Below are 6,430 nucleotides of genomic sequence, written 5' to 3'. Positions count from 1 at the left end.
GTGACATGGGATCAGATCAAAGGTAACATAACTTTATTTTTGGTGCAATGGTGAGTTTCACTAAGCAGGATCAGGAATAAAGAGTTTATTAACCCAGTGTGTGGGCGGGTCATTGACATTGCCCTGTTAGTGGTATATTAGTAAATGGGCGGGTCATTGACATTGTCCTGTTAGTGGTATATTAGTAAAGCTGCAGTCTGTTTTGAGGTAGTCTAGACCTCAGGAAGTCGGCGCCTCGTTCGCCTTTTACTTCTCTGTTTATCTTCTCTCTCCCTGTCGCTCGACTTAACCTGCTTCCCTTCCCATTATCAGCCCTATTTCTGTGACGGCAAAAGAGGACTGTCAATTTGGACTATCTACTTCTCCAATTCTTACATCTATTTTTGGTAAATAGAATAACAGATTTTAAGCGAAACTCGAATAAATGCTTTTCTGTTCGTCATCATTGATTCTGAAGTTGGATTTGATAGTTCTGATTTGTTGTTCTGTAACTTGTTTGGATGAATTTGACGCATATATTGTGTGTATATGTGTGTGATCCTATACGTGATTATGTCCCTAATGTGTAATTTGATGTCATATTAGCTATTAATTGTGTTGTAATGCAATTACATTAGATGTAGTCATCTTTCAGACTTATCTGTTGTGGAAATACTTTTCTGCTACCTTGACATCTCATTGGATGGCTCAGAGACTCACATCTCCAGGGTCTGGGTTCGAATCACACCTCTGCTCTGTGAGTGTGAAGTGTACATACCCTCCCTGTGTTGTCTGGGTGTCCCCTGGGTAACTCCTGTTTCCTACTCCAGCCCAAAAACAAGCAATTAGACTAATTGTTTTCCCTAAAATCCCCATGGAGTGTGTGTGTGTGCGTGTTTGTGTGTGTGTGTGCGTGTTTGTGTGTGTGTGTGTGTGTGTTTGTGTGTGTGTGTGTGTGTGTGCGTGTTTGTGCCCTGTGAGAGACTGGCATCCCACCCCAGCCTCGTGCTGCCCCCCCACGGCCCTGGTTAAGCAGCTACACAAATGATAAACTATCCCTTTTATTTGTAATGTCATTCCTGAATCATTTTATCATAATCGATTGACATTAATGTTTAATTTCACCACTGGTCCTTTTGAATGTCATTAATCGTTCCACTTCATTTTGGTGTTTGTACCACAAATTCCTATTGAGATTTACTGGCAGAAGCAAAGCTACTTCTAATGTTGCCAAACCATGAAAAATGGATCAATTAGTTAAACAGTAACCCAGAGGACAGAAGTCCAAAATTAAACAAATAATTAACAACAGGAGCACATTATATAATATAAATGATGTAAAATGATACTGTCCGCCAGAGAGAGCGCTGGCTTGGTCTGTCCAAAAGGATGTGATCTGTGACAGAAGATGAGCGTCTGAAAAAAGACAGCTAAAATCTGGCCCTTTGCTGTGGGTGGGCTTCCCTATCTTGGCTTAGGCAATGGGTTGAAATGGGATGTGAGTTTGCTTTCAGTGCATCACCAAGGATGCAGCTGTCTTCAAATTATACAATAAAAAACACATTCTTGTAGTAAATTGGTTTAACTCACCTAAATGAAGACAGTTTGATGACCCCCTTAAATGGAGGACTATCTCATTTTGTGTCTGTTTATTTTAATGTTTACTCAATGAGCAGAAGAGACCTGACCAAAGAGGCCGGTGACCGCTGTGGCTGGTTTTCTGACTGGAAAGTTTAAAAAAAAAAAAACACATAATCTGTTCATTCTCAGCCCAAGAGGATGAGTGAAGAAGGGTTCCCGGAGAACTTTGATGCCAGCGAACACTGACATAGACAGAACACAGAGCCTTCTTTGCCAGAGATGAGTTTCACTTTGAGAAAACAGACTAAAACATCACTGTTAAACTTGCCCCTGGACCTAGACTTGGGCGTCTCCTTGACAACACAGATTGCAAAACAATAAGGCATTAGGATGTGTTTCCTCTAGTGCAGTGGTTCCCAACCTTTTTTAACTCACGGCCCACACAGCCAAACACATATGTTTCCGCGGCCCACTGCAAAAGAATTTAAACGATCCCGCTTTTTGTGTAGGGTTAACTAAGTACTCGGAAGCAAGGCTGTTAATTGTCTTTATTGAATAAACTGGTAATTTATTTAATTATATATAAAATTATGATTTATTTGATTTTGACTAGACATTTTTTATTATATTAACAATATTACAATTTCTATTAATAATAATTGGCGGCCCCCCTGCAATACCGTCGCGGCCCACTAGGGGGCCGCGGCCCACAGGTTGAAAACCACTGCTCTAGTGGGGTGAGAATAAGAACATTCTGTGTGAATATATATTGATGAATGCAAGCCCCTAAGGATAAAAGACCTCAAAATGTAGATCCTTTTCAAGTACTGCTGGGAATATCCACAATAAACAATCAAACTGGTCATACCAATACCAAATGCTAAGGGGTCCACAGATTTAATAATTTAATAACTAATAAAATACATATATAATGGTTCATATTAGGGCTGACTTCTAATAGTCGAGGATTCGACGATTCGATTCGTAGACGTCTGATTCGACTATGAACCTCATAGTCGAATAGTAGGAAAGTGTTATGTAACCAATGAGAAGCAGCTAGAGGTCGACCGATATATCGGCCGGCCGATATATCGGGCCGATATTTAGCATTATTTAATGTATCGGCATCGGCCGATATCCGAGTGCACTACGCCGATTTTCAGATAGGCACGTCTGCGGGCAGCCCAGTGTTATTGTTGCTGTGGAACACGTGACCCATGCTGCCTTGTGCAGGACCACAGCCAGAAGTTTTGGAAGAGTCCTGGGATAAAACGGTAAGGCTTAAATTCTGATCTTTCAATGACCTGTTTATTTAAGTAGTTTGCTATGAAATGTTGCTTTAAAAGAAAACGCGAATTACGCTATTGGGAACTGGGGTAATGATAATGAGCCTTCAACCAACTGTAGCTTACAGGTAACATTAAGGATCATTGATTCTAATAGAGTTCGTTTTGTGCGCTTATTGGTGGGCTCACAGACGTTTTTTAATCGTTAAAAATCATTTTAATTGTTAACATTTTAATTATTACCATATCAGCCCGATGTTATCAGTTATGTTTTTTTTCTTGTGTCGGAGAGTTTCACTCTGTGTGTGTGTGGGGCGGAGCAGGCAGCTCTCAAATACTGCAGCGTGTGTGACAGTTGCGTTACTCTGCCCTGATCACAGACAGCGCCGTCCTCGGAGACACAGAGCTGCGAAGAACAATGCATGGCGGAGAAAAGTGTTTGTTCGAAAGCGTGGTTACCATTTACTTGAGCTGATGCTGACAATGGTCCTTCTGTGCAACTTTTTTTCATTTGAGACCGGAGATTCAAACAATTTTTCAGACGTCTAGATAAAAAGTGCATGACTTTGCGCAGTTAGTTTCCTCATTAAACATGTCTATCCTTTATACGGGCTTATACGTAGACAACGTCACAATCACTAGGGGCTTATGTTGTCCTTGCATACAAGGCTGTGCAATACGACAGTTATTTTATTTTATTTTCCGGGATCACTAGATTCTGATTGTGAATTTGGCTTTAAATGAATAAAAGGTATTTGTTACACACCATGTTTTTCTTTTAGTTTTTTTTAACTCTTTTGTTTGAAATGGAAAAAATCTAGCTGCTATCTAAAAAAAAAAAAAAAGGTTCGACTATCAGTCGACTACGGCAAAATCGAACGAATCAGATTCGACTATGAAAATCCTTAGTCGAAAACAGCCCTAGTTCATATATAATCTTTGTGTAAAATTGCTTTTAAAAAATATCACAATAAATTCTAGCTGGAGGTTCACCACTAGGGGAGCTACAGCTCACCAAATGTTGAATGACAAATGGGTCATTGTTACTGATCAATTCACATGCTGCTAAAGCAAAAACCAAGAGACAAGGGATTTTCTGCTATACTTATATAACCACACACATTCAAGTTTAGGGTCATGGCTATGTCATGTTTTAAAAGCTTAAGTACAATATTATTAAGGTTTTGCATTAAAGACAGAAATCTTTGTGTTTTCAATTCATGAAGTGATTGAAATAGAAGACAAAAATCAGAGACAAGGATGAGATGAAAAATCCTTTGTTATTAAATGTTAAGTACTTTGGAATTCTATAAATGTACTATCTGCTAGGCAAGGACAATACGGTACGTGGACATAATATACAGCTAACATTAAATTGCAGTGCGGTACATTAAAGTGTGGGTACATACAGTGTCGTCACTGAGCTTACAGTTAGTACAACAAGTTTCAGTCTAATTGAGTCTAATTAATAACAAATTTGGTATCTTTGAATCCATATTCTAATGGTCAAAGTCACAGATTCAGGTATGTTCCGTGGTAATAAGTGTGTATGTCTTAGTTAAGGGTCAGGCAAAGCGCGGCTAATGCAAAAGGAACCGGGGTCCTGCAGTGAGAACCTTGATTTTTTCCAGGCGGTACAGTGACAGTGATGCAGATTTACAGCCAGCTCAAGTCTGCCACTGTCCACATGAGGCAGGGCAGCAAGCTTAGGGAACCCTTCCCTCTTCCACTTCCCTTTCATGATATCTTATAGCTACACTATAGCTACACTGGCATGTAAAAGACCTCGGCTTTCCAGGATCTGTGTATGACCCCTTGTCATTTAATCCCTTAGAACAGTGTTTCCCAACCCAGTCCTCAGGTACCCCAGTCGGTCCAGGTTTTTGCTCCCTCCCAGCTCCCTGCCAGAAAGTACACATTTTTGCTCCCTCCCAGCTCCTGGGGAAAATGTAGACTGCCTATAGTGTTGGGAAACACTGTCTTAGACAACAGAGAAAACAGGTTTTTTTTTTCTTCAATTTAGAGCAGAACTTTTACCTTAGATGTTAATGGTAACATTAATGCCGGTGGTCACTCAAGTTCAGGGCCATAACTTTCTCTGAAAAGTGTGACTAAGCACTGATGCCGTCGTGATTTATTGCTCCTGTTATAGGTCTTGAAAAGAGACGCCGTGGTTGCTTCACAGCTGGCATGTTGTAAGCATGTCAAACGCTGTCATGGCGTCCGCTTGCCTGGGTGAGTCAGCATATCAAAGAGTTTGTTACCTTAGGGAGTACTCAAACTTCGCCCGGTCGCTTTGTACCCTGCCTAAGCACTATTACCCCCCCCCCCCCCCCCCAACTCCCCTTCTGCTCCGCGCTCACATTGCCCTTAACGATCCTGGCCCAAGCATCATGCTTCTGTCATCACCGTGCGACTTATTTTGTGATGAAGAAAAAATATGGTGTTTCTCAATACCAAGAATGCAAAGATCGTACGTGTGGTCTTGGCAGGAGCGGTCTTGCTAACTTCGCTCCCAAGAACAAACTTGGGACGCAATGAATCATGGGATTGGTCTTATTTGGTGACATAATAACAATACAGTGATAATACAAGTAACTAAATTTGGTACTATACTGCAAGCCAACAAACCACCGAGGCTGCGCAATGTTCCCGAGTGTAGTGCATGCGTTCATTATTACGAACCATTGTAATTAACCCAAATTTTAACGTAATAGCCTTTACGGCAATAGGCTTTACAGCAATAGGCTTTACGGCAGTCCATTCATAAGTAGGCCTACTAGTTATCTGTACCTAATCTAGGGACTGCCTGTATTTTTTTACTTGCACATAGACACAGCAAAATATTTCATTCAAAGCCTGCAAATTGATCTGAATTGCCTACAAAACTTTTCTTCATTCATCTGCAGGATAGTCTGAATACATTTGAAATATGCTTTGTATTATTCTAATGCCTGAATTCAGTTTTCTTCAGAGGTAAATGTGATGCAGAGTGAGCCCAGTCAAGACCACACTCTCAGTGTCATTCTAAAGCTGATGTTGTTTGGCCGTCGGCTTGAGGACGTGCTAGGCTTCTGTCGGAAGGTTTGTGTTCTTCATTCTTAGATTTCACTCTCGTTCTCCTGGTAATGGCTTTTCCAATAGCGCACTAAGCTGGGCCGTGACAGTGAGTGACAGACTGAAAGAGACTTCAGGTTTGACAGGAGTAGCTGCTCACTCTGCAGACAGAGCCAATTACCCCTGAGCGACAGAAGGCCTATCTGGGAACCTGCAGCTTGGCTATCATAAAAGAGCTTTTACCTTTATAAACTGTTGAATCTTGGAGCTCTGGATACCTTTTGGGTGTCCACATCGCAGCCGAAGTCTGTCTTTTGTGATTGTTGCAGTATTTGTTACCTTAGGGTAACTTTGCTTAATTGAGTCTCTTCAACCAGCCTTCTTCATCAAATCCTTCATTAGCACTTTGCCTTCAGCCACTTGTCCACCCGACAATCAAGACAGCATGATTGACATCAATCAGCATTCAGATATACTTTCTGTGTGCTTTTTGCACTTACATTTGCAACTGTTTATTGAGTTTCTCT

Source organism: Paramormyrops kingsleyae, chromosome 9, assembly GCF_048594095.1.
Source record: "Paramormyrops kingsleyae isolate MSU_618 chromosome 9, PKINGS_0.4, whole genome shotgun sequence".
Taxonomy (NCBI): Eukaryota; Metazoa; Chordata; class Actinopteri; order Osteoglossiformes; family Mormyridae; genus Paramormyrops; species Paramormyrops kingsleyae.
Note: the sequence above shows the minus strand (reverse complement) of the source record.